At 42.9% G+C, this 16,021-nt stretch overlaps 1 protein-coding gene across 3 annotated transcripts in view; it reads left to right on the forward strand.

The window, feature by feature from the left end:
• The first annotated feature begins 1,451 nt into the window (after positions 1 to 1,451).
• Rnf13 (ring finger protein 13) overlaps positions 1,452 to 16,021 on the forward strand; it is a 95,382-nt gene continuing 80,812 nt past the window's right edge. For all 3 annotated transcript variants that reach the window (XM_008829000.2, XM_008829001.3, XM_029561563.1), the window contains exon 1: positions 1,452 to 1,598. The gene's annotated coding sequence lies outside the window, so the exon portion shown is untranslated. The remainder of the gene's footprint in view (positions 1,599 to 16,021) is intronic.

Genomic DNA, 16,021 nt, shown 5'->3' on the forward strand with positions numbered 1-16,021 from the left:
CAATCTACTTGGGCTTCCAGAAGCAATTAAAGCTACAAGTTACATCCAATGTTTTACCGTTCTTCAAAATTAAAACTCCCCTCCGCCTTTAAAAGGTTTAAAAGGATTTGAAATCTGCAAGGGTTTAAAGGCGCCTTATTGTAGGGCATTTCAGAATCCGGCCATCTCTGCACCAACTTTGAGACAGGGTCTTTCTGTAGCCCCAGCTGTCCTGGAGTTACTATGTAGACCAGGCTGGCCTTGAACTCGGAGATCCTCCTGCCTCTGCCTCCCGAGTGTTGGGACTTCAGGCGTGCGCCAACACGCCTGGCTAAATTTTTTATTTTTATTTACTTATTTATATATAGACAAGGTCATACTATGTAGCTCTGGCTGGCCTGGAACATGCTATGTAGTCCAGGCTGACAGAGATTCGCTTGCTTCTGCCTCCAAAGTGCTGGGATTTAAAGGCATGCGCCACCATGCCTGGCTACTCCACGTATTTTATATTTTTTGTTTTTTTAGGACAAGGTCTCTCTTGGAGCCCCAACTGGCTTATGTAGACCAGGCTGGTTTAGATCTCACAGAGATCAGCCTGCCTTTGTCTCAGGAATGCAGGCATTAAAGGCGTGCACCACGACGCCCCAGCAAGCCACATTAAAAAACAAACCAAAACATCAAAAACTAGTTGTTTGATAACTGTTAATCTATGTGGTTGGTCCAGGTAATTTAAATCTAGTAGCTAGGTTTAGGGTCGGAACAGCCAGTTGGAGAATGGCTTAACAGAACCGCAGGGCCGGATGTCGGTTCACCAGGAGGTGACAGGGATTTTGAAAGGCGGTTTAGGGGACTGAATCACCGGGTTTGGATTTTGCTGAGCCCCAGGATGGCGCGTGCCAGGCCGGGAACGCTGAGGTCAGCTCGGCTCCCGGCCAGACTTGGGCGGCTCGCACCGCCCGCACCCGACCCGGATTCCTAGGCAAGGCGTCGCCTAGTCCGGTCTCCCCCACCAACGACCGCCTGTCCGCAGGGCGGGGAGCATGACACCTCGGGGCTGCCGAGAGCAGGTCCGGCGGGTGCAGGGACGGGAAGGCGGAGGCTCCAGCAGGCCTCGCCATTGAGGTTGCACAGCCGCCTCTAGGCCCAGCGCCCCTGCGACCCCGCGGCCTCGCGCTCGCCACACACCAACTCTCGCCCCGCCGGCGCAGGGCTGTCCAGGGCGGCTTCTTCACTGCGCTGGGGTTTTCAGAAAGCCGCCCCACCCTGCCCTTCCCTTCCCTTTCGGGAGAAACGCTCACGCGGCCCAAAACGAGACTCGCGAACTGGGCACATCTCCCAGCCGAGCTGGAGCACACCGCACCGCTTGGCTAGCGAGCGGGCGGACCCTTGACGAGCAGCTCTGGGGTCCAATGGCACTTCTCTACCTTCAGGGGCGGGGTGGTGGTGGGCCAATGAGGCGTGCGGGGGCGGGACTTCCGCCCTCCAAGCTGTTGTCGTCCCTGCTCGGTGGCGGTGCTGGGTGAGGGGGTTGCGTGCGGAAATTCAGTCATGAAGTCCGGGTAGGGACTTCTCCCGCAGCTCGGTGACCGCGAGCCTGGGTTCCGGGGCCGGACTTCCAGGTAAGAGCCTGTGCGGCGCGGCAGCGGTGGGCGGGGGTTGTCCCCGCGGGGCCGGGGCCTGGAGAACACACCCCCTCGGGCTGCGCTGGCGCCGTCGATCCGCGGCGGGGACCAGGGCTGCGGCTCTGCGCTGAGTGCTGCTGCAGCCCAGGCCCGCGTCCCCGAGGACCGAGTCTCCCCCGCTGCCCATCCCACTAGCCTGTCTGTGCAGAGTTGTCGGGCTGTCTGTTTTGTTACTCATCTTCCCTTCCCGACGTGGCCCGGGCCTGGGAAGCTCCTAAAAGCCTTGGTACGGCCCTTGCCTCCGAGACCGGGTAAAACCGTTGGGGGCTTTTTTTTTTTTTTTTTTTTTTTTTAAAAAAAAAAAAAAAAAAAAAAAAAAAAAGAGGACGATAGCTTCCTTTCGTAGCCCATTCCCTTTTCCTTCCCCTAAAGCTCAGATTGCAGGCTTAGACGTGACCTTGCCAGGGCCAGATCCCGCTTCTCTACACTCCAGAAGACAGCAGCTCTGCTGGGGCGATTGAGTGACCTGTTCCTAAGGGAGTGGGCAGATAGCGAAGCCAAGAGATAGTGTCTCAGAAACAACTTCGGTGGCCGTCACTGCAAATTCTCCTTATTTTGGTAAATTCCTCTATTTTGTCCTAATCTGGCACTAATTTCCCAAACTCCGTTTCCATCCTCAATTTCAGCACCGTGGGCAGCTGCTGAGAGCCTCTGTTGCCCCAAACCTGCCTGGGTGTTGCTTGCTGTTCATTGACAGTGATGCAGTAACAGTGAAAACTGCATTCTTTTAAACAGCGCTGCGGTGTTCTCCTAGGGAACGTCTGCACTTTTTGATACCTTACTGGGTGTGCCTCTAAAGAGCCAGGGAAACAGATCGCTTAAAAATTTGCTTAAAGATTTAAGGAAGAACTTCGGGGTCTTTAAGTTACTTATGACAGGATCCCTCTGTGGAGCCCAGCTTGACCTCGAACTTTTCATCCTTCTGTCTCTGATTATGGGATTACTGGGCCATCAAGCTGGATTTAAAGACAGTTTTTAATGGGTCAACGAGATAACTCCATTTCACAGTAACACAGCTGGCCTGTGGAGGTTTAAAGAGGAGTTAACAAGTGTTCAGTGCTGTAGTGCAGGGCCCATAGGGATTCATTAATGAATTTTGTAATTAATTTATGGAGGAAGAGTGAATATTATAACATGAGGCTTTTGTTTCAGTGTTAAAAAAAGTGTGTATGTGTTAAGAGGAAGATGTAAAATATTGTGGATTTCAGGAAAACTAAAGTTTCAAAATACTGAATCAAAAATTTGGCAGTCAGACCAGATTCAGCTCTGCAGTGTTCATCAATAAAGGAGGAAAGGGCTGTTGAGATAACTCAGTAGGTAACTGTGTTTGCTGAGCAAACCTGTGGACCTCAGTTCAATTCCTGGAACTCCTGTAAAGGTGGCAGGAGAGAACCAACTCCTCAGCAGAGTCCTCTGTCCTCCACATGATCCCTGTGATGCATATCATATCATATACACCCACATCATACACACATTAACTACCTAACAATAAATAAAAGAAGTTAAGGAAAAATGAAGAGTAAGTGAATTAAAGTAGGTCTGTTACATAGTTAATCTTTATTTTTAAAAACTGGTCGGTAGGCCAGGTATGGTGGTCCACGCCTTTAATCCCAGCCCTCAGGAGGCAGAGGTAGGCAGATGTCTGAGTTCAAGGTCAGTGTGGTCTACATAGTGAGCTCTAGGCCAGCTGGGGCTACAGGGTGACCCTGTCTCAAAAACGATTTGAAACAAAACAAAACAAAACAAAAAAAAGGGAGTGGAGAGATGGCTCAGCGGTTCTTGCAGAAGACCTGAGTTCAAATCCCAGTACCACATGGCAGCTGACAACTGTCCATAACTCCAGTTCCAGGAGATCCGACAGCCTCTTCTGACCTCCGTGGGCACTGCATGACATGGGTGCACTTACCTACACACAGACAATACATACATACACATAAAAATAATAAATGAAATATTAAAAAAAAAAACTGGTTGGAGGAACCACAGTTACTTCTCCCTGTTTGAGGAATGACAACATGTATGCTTTCCTCTGCTTTTCCTGAGTAGCTTGATGTCTTCATGTGTAATGTAAATCATGTGGGCAAAGTCTTGCTTAGGGAAGCTGAATACTGAGGGTTTGGGACTCACTTCTCGTTTACCCTTGTCATTTCTCTGAAGCCTTTTGGAGGCCCAGGTTGTGGCCAGCACTTACCTTTTCTCCTTTGATGTTTCTGCATCTCAGAGTGATGGATTTTACATCAGCTTTTCAGGCACTAATTTCAGCAAAGTAAGGGGACGATAGGGGTTTAAATATAGGTTTAGGTTTATATTAGCTAGCAAGACATTCTATGTTTTGCAGTTCTTGCTACAATATGTATTAATCGACATGATCAAATTATGGTATACTTCATGTTAGTATGAACTAAAAATAGTTGGATTTTAAATAAAAATTATGATTTTGGACATTTTAAACTCTGAGAATAATGTATAGCAGAAAGCAAAATGAGTAAACCAGAATGCTGATCTTCTCCATTTGACATGTTATTACCATATGGTGTTGGATATGGTGGTTTTCTATGACACAAAAGGAGTTCATGAGCATTAATTTTCTCAAAAGAGGCAACAAAATTAGTAGACATGTGAATTCATTTTAATAAGGCATGGTGGTTAACCATGGCTTAGAAATTTATATTTTCTATAGATAATTGTTGAGCACATATAAAACATGGAATTAAACTTTTATGAAGATTTTGCACTCCACAGAGATTGGTTTAAGGATAATGAAAGTTCATTGATTCCTATTGTCCAAGTTTATATAGTATGCAACCAAACAGTAATATTAACTGACATTTACTATGGGCCAAGTAGATTTCTTTGTACATTGTATTATCTCATAGAGTGCTCACAATCATCAGTTTGGTAGATCGTGCCATTGTGCTTAGTTTTCTTTAATATTTTATTTATTTATTTATTGATTGATTGATTGATTGCACCTGCATGCCACAGTGCATGTGTGGAGGCCAAAGGATAGCTTGTGGGAGTCTCTTCTCTCCTATGATATGGGATCTGGGGAGCGAACTCATGTCATTAGGTTTGGCCGCAAGTGCCTTTACCTCTAAGCTGTATTGCTGGTCCTATTACACCTTTTACAACAAAAAAAACTTTCTTCTTAAATTTTTTAAATTTTTATTTATTTTACTTTTTTTTTTTTTTTGTCTTTTTGAGACAGGGTCTCCCAGCTTTTTGAGACAGCTCTCTAGCCCCAGCTGGCCTAGAACTCACTATGTAGACCAGGCTGGCCTCAAACTCACAAGAGGTCTGCCTGCCTCTGCCTCCCTGGGAGAGTGCTGGGATTTAAAGGTATGTGCCACACCTGGCTTAAATTTTTTTAAATGTGTGTGTTTATGTGAGTATGTAGCATGTGTGTGGGGGGGTGCCTATGGAGGCCAGAGGCCAGAAGAGGGTGTCAGCTGCCCTGGAGCTAGAGTTTCAGGCAGTTGTAAGCTGCTTAATGTGGGAACTAACATCGGGTCCTCTGGAAGAGCAGAAAGCATTCTTAACTACCCAATCCCTCCCCACACCCATTTTGATAGATGGGGAAGGTCAGGCATCTCAGATGAGTTCATGCAGGTACTCAGTGGAGTAGTTGGAATTTGACCAAGTATATATTTGAACCTCAGTGTTTACATAAAGCCTATCCCTTTGTGTCACATTGTGGGGCTGTGGGTAGAGTTCTTGCTGCACAGGCATGAAGACTTGAGTTCAGATCCCTAGCACACAAGCGAAGAAGCTGAGAGTGGCCTATAAATCTGTATTGTAAGATGAGCTTCTTGGCCACTAGCCTAGCTGAAAAACCAGAGCCCAAGGGTCATTGAGAGACCCTTTAGAGTGACACAGGAGGACACTCAGTGTCCTCTGGCCATCGCAAGTACATGTATCTGTACATACGTGAACACACACAAATAGCTGTTCCCAGTAGCTGAGTTATTTTGAGTTCTTAGTTGCTGGTGACTTTGGGTAATTCCCTAGTTTCTTTAACTCTTTCCACTTAATCTTTGGACATTGGGACAATTTGTAAAGCACCAGACGGAATGTGTTCAGAAAATAATAGACCTCAGCCTTGTTCTTTCATTGAGGATGTAGCCATCTGAATGATTGTTAGGAAATGGAGCAGAGTGGGAGAAGAAAGAGTCATTATGAGGACACTGCCAGAGCACAGAGCACAGGAAGGAAAGCCAGGGAATCTTTGTATTTGCCAAGGTTGTATAACAGGCTGATAAAGATAAATGGAAAGAGATTGTTGAGATTCTTGAATGCCAGACCAGTAATTTTATATGTGATTTTTAGTTGAGAAGAATCCCTCTTTATGAACATTCATTTGAGCATGAAGGTCCAGTGAAGAGGTAGAAGCCTGGAGGCAGGAATTCCATAGCCCCTAGACAAAGCCTGATGATTGTAATGAAGGATAGGTTTGAAAAAATTAATACGGCATTGGGAACTAACAGGATTTGAGCCTAAGACAAATTTCTGGGATATTGACACTGTTAACATTTATAAGGATATGATGAACAAATTGTAGTTGACAGAAATTTAGAAAGCGAATGATGGGGAATTTAGTTCTGGTACTTGAGAAGACATGTGGAAAGGCAAAATAAACATTTGAAGCTTTGTATTCTTTAAGAAGGGGCCAGGGGCTGCCTGAAGAGATGGCTCATGGCTGCTCTTGCAGATTCCCAACACTCACATGGCAGCTAACAATCATCCATAACTCCAGTTTCAGGGAATCTGACACCCTCTTCTGACCTCCGTGGGCATTGCACAACACAGGTGCACTACATACATGCAGTTAAAACACTCATGCACATAAAATGAAAATAATAAATACAATATTAGAAAAAAAAAAAAAAGGGAAGAGAATGTGCTTACACTGTGAAGAAATGGCCTAAAACAGTCATTCCCATTTGGGTCACTGGAGTGACTCCACTCCTGAAATCCCCCTGAACTGAAAAGTCCTCATTAAGGATGTAGCAGTTGTTTTCCCTGTAGCCTGTTTCGATTATTGTCCTGGGGGAACAGGAGAGGAGGTCACAGGAAGGGAAAGCTGTGTAAATCTGTAAGGGTTCCATTCCTCAAGGGACAGGAATTTGTAATCCTAGGGGTAATCTGAAGAGACAGTAAATTGGAGACTAGAGATTCTTACACAAATAACTTTGAAAGATGCTTTGCTTTTTGTCTACTACAAGGCATTTATAAAGTGTCAGTGTTGCAGTAGTTCTGTATTGACTTTTGTTATCTTTTGTTACCGTGAATTGATTAATAGCAAAACCTTGAGTTCAGAGTATGGGTGAGATTATTGTGGGAGACAAAAAGGGAGGTGCATACCTGGAAAGATTGTGCTCTGCTTCTACCTAAGATTGTGCAGGAAGAACTTCAAAGGCTGAGGAAGGCTGCATGGGGTGGGGGAAGAGTCAAGACCTGTGGATAGATGCCTCTGGTGCCTTCCATGCTCTGCCTCCAGTTGATGCTAACAGTACCAGTGTTGAGTTGTTTTGAAAATGAGAGTTAATATATGAAAAATGGTTGGTACATGGTAGATGTACTAACTCCTGTTGAACTACTCCTGTTATCATTATAATCTTATAATCTTAACAAATGGGAGCAAATAGAGTCCTAGGAGAAAGAAGGAAAAATGTGTGAAAACCCTCATTAGCATTGAAAAGGGCTTTGGGTTACTAGAAAGGCCCATAGGTTTCTTTCCTAGTAGATTCCTAGGCCTGTGTGCAATTGCATGATTTTAAAATATTTTATTTATTTTTATTTTATGTGTATGAGTGTATTGCCTGCATGTATGTGAGTGCACCCGTGTTGTACAATGCTGTGGAGGTCAGAAGAGGGCGTCGGATTCCCCTGGAACTAGAGTTAAGGACGGTTCGTAGCCACCATGTGGGTGCTGGAAATCGAACCTGGGTCCTCTACAAAAGCAGTCAGTGCTCTTAAGCACCAAGCCATCTCTCCAGCCCCCAACTGCATAGTTTTAAATTAAGCATTGAAATCTGTCACTGAATTATATTTATTTCTCTGCTGTTATGTTAGGCCTGAGTAACTGGCCAATGGAACAAAAATGCGTTGTTGAGCATGAGGCGAGAAAAGGGTTTGTGTGTGTATTCTGTCACATCACTGTTGAAAGCATTACTTGAATCCTACTACTTAAGTTTGTTTCTTTTTTCCCCAGCAGTCATTCACCTAACATACATGTAGACCAGGCTAGCCTCGAATTCTCAATAATCCACCTGCCTCTGCCTTCCAAGGCCCAGGATTAAAGGTGTATGCCCTGATCTCTGGCTCCAACAATTTTTTAAAAGTATCTCCCTTGTCAAGCACTGTTCTAAGCACTTAGTGTATATCACTTAACTGAATAGACAGAGAGCTCCTGGCCTCTGGGAGCTTGTCCTTCAGTGGGAGAAATAGGCACCTTTTTATAATGTAATTAGGCTTTTTGTACTACGTATTTCTAGTCATGCTCCCTAAGCAGGCAGGAAGGGAATGGCAGCAGATCATGACTCCTCCAGGAGCAGTTTAAAGGCAGGAGTCCGTTTCTTCTGCGCTTGTCTCTCCTTTTCTCCTTCCCTGCAAAATGATTTACTTTTTGAATAGTGCCAGGCGCTATACAAACGTTGAATGTTGAATTATTCTGTCTCCAAGTTTTCTTTTCTTAGCTCCTCTTTGTCACCCTGAATTGATTCACAACAAAACTTTTCAAGTCAGAAAGCTTTTAATGCTCAGCAAATGTAGGTACACATTAAATATTTAATGCTGGACAGGAAGAGGCTGTGTTGAGACAGGGACTAGGTTTTGGAGGAAATATGTGAACTGCAGTAATTAAGGACCCATGAACTCCCTAGATAAGGAGAACGGTGCTACGACTTGCATTACCTGCTGGTTTATGAGACGGGAGTGGAAATAAAGTTAGAGACAAAAGCATCAACCTTAAGGAAATCTGGCTGTCACTCAGCTTGTTCACTAAGAAACACAGTTTTACCTCTCAGTTCATTTTCTCATTGGTGAGGTAATTAATTAGAATTTTCCAGTTTAAAAAAATCAGCTTTTAAGACTTCTTATCAAATGTCAGTTGCATTAATATTTCGCTTTACCAATGTAGATAAACTAGAACTTGTTATAAACTTCCATTAATAAGCATTAAACTAAATATATACTTTCAGCTAATGAACTAGATGTTTAAAAATAAATTTCTACAAAATAAATGTTGTTTGATGTTATTTACTAACGACTGCTCTGTAATTTTAAAAAATAGGACAAAATATATTAATACACAATTACACAGAAGAAAATGAGCCATAGTATTGGTAAATAATAGATCACAACAGTTATTCACATCATATTTCAAGTTTATGCAATAATCAGTTGCTCTTTTTTTATTGTTTGAGGTGCTAGATAGACAGAATCGGAAGATGTCCAGTTCCTCATTTGTAGTTGAAGGATTAATGGTCCCTAACTTGAGTTTTAAGAGTAATGGGAGTGATGAACAATTGAGTTGTTACCTGTGGTGTACAGAGAAAGAGCACACTGCGAGGTCAGGAGTAGACACGGTTATAGGGTTAAGAGAAATGCTATGCAGGATGGCAAGGGACTGAGCTAGAGAGAAGAACCAGTTTTAAAGTCTTCTGCACTAAGTCTCACATTATTTTCAAACTGGGTTCTGAAATCTGTTTAATCTGTTAAGAAATTTTACACAGGAAGTAACATGATCAGGCATTTTTCTTTTTTATTAGCATATGCTAATTATATATAATAATGAGCTTTATGACCTTTTCATAATGCTTATTAAGTTTTTCGACCATATTCATCCCCCATTATTTCTCTTGTCACCTTCCCACTTGTCTGGGCATTTTTATGCCTAACTTTGCAGTTCTCTTTAAAAAAACACCTTTTTTTAAACACCAGAGACCAGCATTTAATCCCAGCATTCAGGAGACAGAGGCAGGCGGATCTCTGTGAGTTCAAGGCCAACCTGATCTACACAGTTCCAGGCCAGCTAGGGCTACTGAGAGACCCTGTCTCAAAAAACAAAGGTGACCCAGGAAGAAGATATTTATGCTATTTCTAGTTATTTCAATGATGATTATGACATGGGAGGTAGGGGCAGGCAGATCTCTGTGAGATTGAAGCTAGCCTGGACCATATAGCAAGTTCCAGGCCAGCTGAGGCTACAGGAAAACCTCTCTCTCTTTCTCTCTCTCTCTTTCTCAAAGATGATTGTGGACCTCCTTGAAGAACACTGTATTTATTTCTTAATTAATTATTTTTATTTTATGTGTATGAGTGTTTTGTCTGCACATATGTAAATGCACCCATGTGTTCAATGTCCTTGGAGACTAGGAGAGGGCATTGGATCCTTTGGAACTGGAGTTACACAGTTATTAGCCACCACAAGAGTGCTGAGACTTGAACTCGGGTCCTTTGCAAGAGTAGTCAGTGCTCTTGACCTCTGAGACATCTCTCTAGCCCTTTCATAGCCACAATTATATAAATTGAAAAAGCAACAACTTTTGGGATAATTTGTTCATTAATTTATGAGAACTGCTGGCCAGCTACAGGAATTTTGATTTAGAATAATTTCTAGTGAAATTAGAAATTTGTTGATTTTTAAAAAAATTTTATTTATTATTTTTATGTGTATGAATGTTATACCTGCATGTAGGTAAGTGCACCTGTGTTGTGCAGTGCCCATGGAGGACAGAAGAGGCTGTCAGATCTCCTGGAACTGGAGTTACAGACAGTTGGGATAGTTGTTAGCTGCCATGTGGGTGCTGGGATTCGAACCCGGGCCTTCTGCAGTAACAGTCAGTGTTCTTAACCACTGAGCAAGAGAACTTCTGGTCAGCTACAAGAATTTTGATTTAGAATAATTTCTAATGAAATTAGAAATTTGTTGATGTTTTGTTGATTGAATGTGTTCAGTTAATTTTCTAATAATTGATATATCCAGTTAAAGTTCGTAGAGGGAATGAATTCCACTGGGAAATAATTCCAGTGAGGAACTGGTGATAGATGAATATTTCCGAATGAAGCCATGAGAAAGTAGTAGTTGAAAGTAGTAGTTGAACTTCTACTTAAATAAAACAACTCATCAATGTTGAAGAATATTTAGTGTTCTTGTAATTTACATGTTTGACCTTCAGAAAGAAAGAACTGTGTTCCTAGTTTATACATTTATGTAATGCAAATTATAAATGTTACTTGCTTTTGAGGGGAAAATTGAAATTCATGGTACATAAAACAAACCGTTTAGGGTCTGGGAAGAAGGCTTAGTGGGTACGAGCATTGCTGTGCGAGCATGAAGACCTGAGTTTAAATTCCCAGCATCTGAGTGAAAAGTTGGGCATGGCTGCTGGTGACAAGGGGGTTCTGAGAGCTTGCTGACTAGAGACATCTTTCTTTCTTTAGCTTCCACGTATGTGAACACAGACTTCACACCAGCATACTCATGTGCATATACTACACACCACACATGTAACACACACACACATACACACCCTTCCAAAAAATGTAACCATTTAAAAAGTAGCAATTAGAGACAGTGATAAGGCTTGGGTTAAAAGCACTTGCAGCCAAGCCTGACAACTGAGTTCAGTCCCCAGGATCCGTGTGATGGAAGGAGCAAACCAACTCCTACAAGGTGTCCCCTGACTTCCACGTATGTGCACACATGCAGATATACATACACATAATAAATATAAAAAATTTAAGGTGATAATTCAGTAGCATTTAGTATATTCTCAATATACTAAATTCTTTTTTTTCTTTTCTTTTTCTTTTTTTTTTGATGTTTTTGAGACAGTGTCTCCCTGTAACAGCCCCAGCTGTCCTGGAACTCACTATGTAGACCAGGCTGGCCTTGAACTCACAGAGATCCACCTGCCTCTGCCTCCCGAGTGCTGGGATTAAAGGTTAGTGCACCACTATGTTGGCTTTCAATATACTAAATTTTTACATGTCATCACCTTTGTTTAATTTTAAACCATTTTCACCACTCCAGAATAAAAATCTCACGCCATTAGGCAGTTCTTCATTCCCTCAGGCCCCTAGCAATACCAGCCATCAGCTGCTCTATCTTTCTAGGTGTCTGCTTATTCTGGGTATTTCATATGGAGTCGTATATTAGATGACTTTCTGTGTGGCTTCATGCACTTAGCATGTTTCAAGGGTTACTCATTTAGTAGTAGCATGTATCAGTACCTTTTATTGCTAAATAATACTCGCTTACCCACCCACCACAGTTCATCTGCTCTTTTTTGATTTTGATGACTCTTTGGATTGTTTCTACCTTTTGGCTGTTGTGTATAGTGTTGCTATGAACATTCTTGAATGAAGATTTGCATACTAGGTTTCATTTCTTCCGGGTATATATACGCCAAGAGTGGAATTGCTTATGGCAAACCTAGGTCTGGGTTTTTGAGAACCTGCTTACCTGCTTTCCATAGAGGGTTAAACATTCTGTATTTACCTCAGGAGTATATAAGGACACTAATTTCTCCACATCTTTGTAAATACTTGTTTTCCTGTTTGTGTGTGTGCGCGCGCGCGCGCGCGTGTGTGTGTGTGTGTGTGTGTGTGTGTGTATGCATATGAAGGCTAGAGGTTGATGCTGTCTTTCTCAATCCCTCTCTACCTTAATTTTTTAAATAAATATTTTTGTTTTATGTGTATGAATGTATTGCCCGTATGTATGTAAGTGCACTCATGTTGTGCAATGCCTGTGGTCAGAAGAGGGTGTTGGATCCCCTGGAACTGGAGTTACTGATTGTTAGCTGCCATGTGGATCCTGGGGATTGAACCCGGGTCCTCTGCAAGAGCAGCCAGTGCTCTTAACTGCTGAGCTACCTCTCCAGCCCTTAATTTTTAAGACAGGGTCTCTCATTGTAACTAGAGCTCAGCAAGACGAACTGGACATCAGTCATGCTCCAGGGTGCCTCCTCAGCATTAGAATTATGGGTTAAGCACTGTAATGCCTGATTTGACATGAGTGCTGTGGATCTGAACTCAGGTTCTCATATTTGTGTGGCAAGCACTTCACCAACTGAGCTATTTCCCCAGCTTCCTGTTTTCTGTGTTTTTAAAAATTACTGTTGTCACCCTTGTGGTTAATGAAGTGGTAGCTATCCATAGTTCTGTTGTTTTTTGTTTTTGATTTTTGAGATAGGATCTTACTATGTAGTCCTGACTGGCCTGGAACTTGCTATGTAGATTAGGCTGGCCTCAAACTCACAGAGATGTGCCTGCCTCCTAAGTGCTGGGATTAAAGGTCTGAACCACCTCAACTGACCCTACCTATGTTTTTGATTTGTGTTGCTCTGATTACTTATTACTTTTTTTTTGTTGTTGTTGTTGTTTGTTTTTAAATGTACTTGCTGGCCATTTGTACACTTTCTTTGAAGACTTGTCTATTTACGTTCTTTGCCTCTTAAAAATTGTCTTACTGAATTTAAAGTGGTTTATGGACTAGAGAGATGGCTCAGTGGTTAAGAGCACTGATTGCTCTTGCAAAAGACCTGGGTTTGATTCCCAGCACCCACATGGTGGCTAACAACTGCCTGTAACTCCAGGATCTGACACCCTCTTCTGACCTCCTTGGGCATTGCACGACACAGGTGCACCTGCCTACATATAGACATACACGTTGAAAATACATACACATAGAAAATAAAAATAATAAACAGTTTTTTAAAAGTGGTTTGTGTATCTTGAAATTTATTTTTGTGTGTGTGCGCGCGTGTATGCGTGTGTGTGTGTGTGTGTGTGTGTGTGTGTATGTGTGTCCCATCAGAGGCCAGAAGAGGGTGTCAGATCCCCTGGAGCTGGAGTTACAAGCTGTTGTGAAGTGCTGGAGGAGGTGGTGCTGGGAATCTGAAACTGAACTCTGGTCCTCTAAAGAGCAGCAGCACTCTTAATCACTGAGCCATCTCCCCAGCCCCTCATATAACTGTGTATAATTAGAACCTTATCGGATACATGACGTGCAAGTGTTTTCTTCTTTTTGTGAGTGGTTTCTTTACTTTCTTGATGTTGTCCTTTGATACATAAAAATTTTAGTTTTGAAATCCAATTTATTTACTTATTTTTGGTAATGCTTTTGGTGTCATGTGCATTACTAACATGGAAACCTAGCCCCCCCCCCTTTTTTTTTTTCAGCCCTGGCTGGCCTGGAATTTGCTCTATAGACTAGGCTGGCCTTGAACTCACAGAGTTCACCTGCCTTTGCCTCCCAAGTACTGGGAATACAGGTGTGCCACCAGACCTAATCTCTGTTTTTACTTTTGAAATAGGGTCCCTGTATGTAGCCCACACTACATGAATTTGTGACCTTTTCTCTCCTTCGGAGTGTTGTGATTTACAAGTGTGTACTGCCATGCCTGCCTTGACCCCTGCTTTTTTGTTTTTGCTTTTGCTTTTTTGAGACAGAGTTTCCCTGCAGCCCCAGCTGGCCTGGAACTCACTTTGTAGACAAGAGTGGCCCTGGAACTCAAAGAGATTCACCTGCCTCTGTCTCCCCAGTGCTGGGATTACAGGTGTGCGCCACCACACGCGCACCCCCCCCTTTTTTTTGATCCCTGTTTTTATATTTACGTCACTGATCCATTTTTGTTGTTGTTAATTTTGTTTTTCTTAATGTTTGGATTACAGTTTGATTGTCTTGCATGTGACTATCCTTGTGCCCCGGTACTACTTGCTAAAGAGAGTATTGTTTGGCCTTAGTACTTTTTTCAAAAATCTTTGACATCATATAGATACATGTGCATATTTCCAGACTCTGAATTCTACTACTTTACTCTATATATCTATGTTTATGGCAGTATGATACAGTTTTGATTATTGTAATTTGTAGTGAGGAAATCTTGAAGTCAGGAAAATAGAGTGCCTGGGAACAAGAGCATACCCCTACTCACCTGCTTCCTCTCTCTAGGTCCTACATCCTGAAATTTTCATTACTTCCTAATGTGGCAGCACTAGTTGAGACCAAGCCTTCACGACACAAAGTACTAATCACGGTATCCTCATAGCAAGCTACCAGTATGCCATGGGACCCAAGCCCTCAACACATGAGCCTGTGGGGGACATTTCATAATCAAACTATAACATTTTGACTCCCACTCCCCACAGTCATGTCTTTTTATAATGCAAACTTCATTTAGTCCATCTCCAAGAGTCTCAAAGTCTCAGCTGTTCCAGTAGTGTTCAGAAATCTTGAGTCTAAAGTCTCCTGATGCTCAAAACAAGCTGTGAGCCCCATATAAAAATAATTCCAGTTTTCATAGAGCAAACACTCCCATTCCAATTGGGAGGAATGGAGGCGTAGGTGGGAAGGACCAAAGCAAGACTGAAACCCAGCAGGACAAAGATTAACTCCTGTAGCTCCATATTTAGCACCTGGGGTAAATGACATGTGCTTCAAAGGGCTTGGACAGCTCTGCCCCATTGCTTTGCTTGTTTGCAGGCCGTATGACCTCTTTCCTGGGCTAGCTCGACTTGCCCCCTGCCTTGGCAGACATTCCATGTTCCTGGCATCTCCTACTTCAGGGATGTCCATTGCATCTTGCACTTCACCCTTATAGTCTTATACATCCTCTTAGTGTTGACCTACAGGGAATTTGACACCGTTAAGCATACATGGCTTCTCACATTTTCCATAACTGTGCATTCTGCATTGCTGTAAAATCAACATTGCATGGATGATGCCAGGGTCAGCTTAAGCCGAAGCCTGGCCTGCTTGGACTGTAGCTGCAGTTGCCCAGATGGCTGAACCCAGGGAAACACTTCCCTAGGAGGCTCTTTGCAAGCAGGCCGTCTTGGGGCTCTTCGGGCAGTCTTTCAAATGAGTTTACTACTTCACACTTGTGAAGGGAGAGGCTTGTGATGGGAGGGGCCCGGCCAGTACTGGAGATGCTTTCAAGACACCTTTCCTAAAGTCCTGTTACAAAAATCTGGCTTTTATGTGTTTTTAAAATTTTTATTGTAACGCCAGGCATGGTGGCTCACGCCTTTAATCCCAGCATTCGGAGGCAGAGGCAGATGGATCTCTGTGAGTTCAAGGCCAGCCTGGTCTACATAGTGAGTTACAGGCCAGCCACAGAGAGACCCTGCCTTAAAAAAAAAAATTATTGTAATTTAAGTTTTTGTATCTATCTATCTATCTATCTATCTATCTATCTATCTATCTATCTATCTTTGTATCTATCTACCATCCCTCTATCATCTATATCATCAGTCATCCATCCTTCCATCCATCCATCCTTCCATCCATCCATCCATCCATCCATCCATCCATCCATCCATCCATCCATCCATCCAAAGTGGTCTCATCA

Source organism: Nannospalax galili, unplaced genomic scaffold (assembly GCF_000622305.1).
Source record: "Nannospalax galili isolate Female #2095 unplaced genomic scaffold, S.galili_v1.0 scaffold1454, whole genome shotgun sequence".
NCBI classification, from domain to species: Eukaryota; Metazoa; Chordata; class Mammalia; order Rodentia; family Spalacidae; genus Nannospalax; species Nannospalax galili.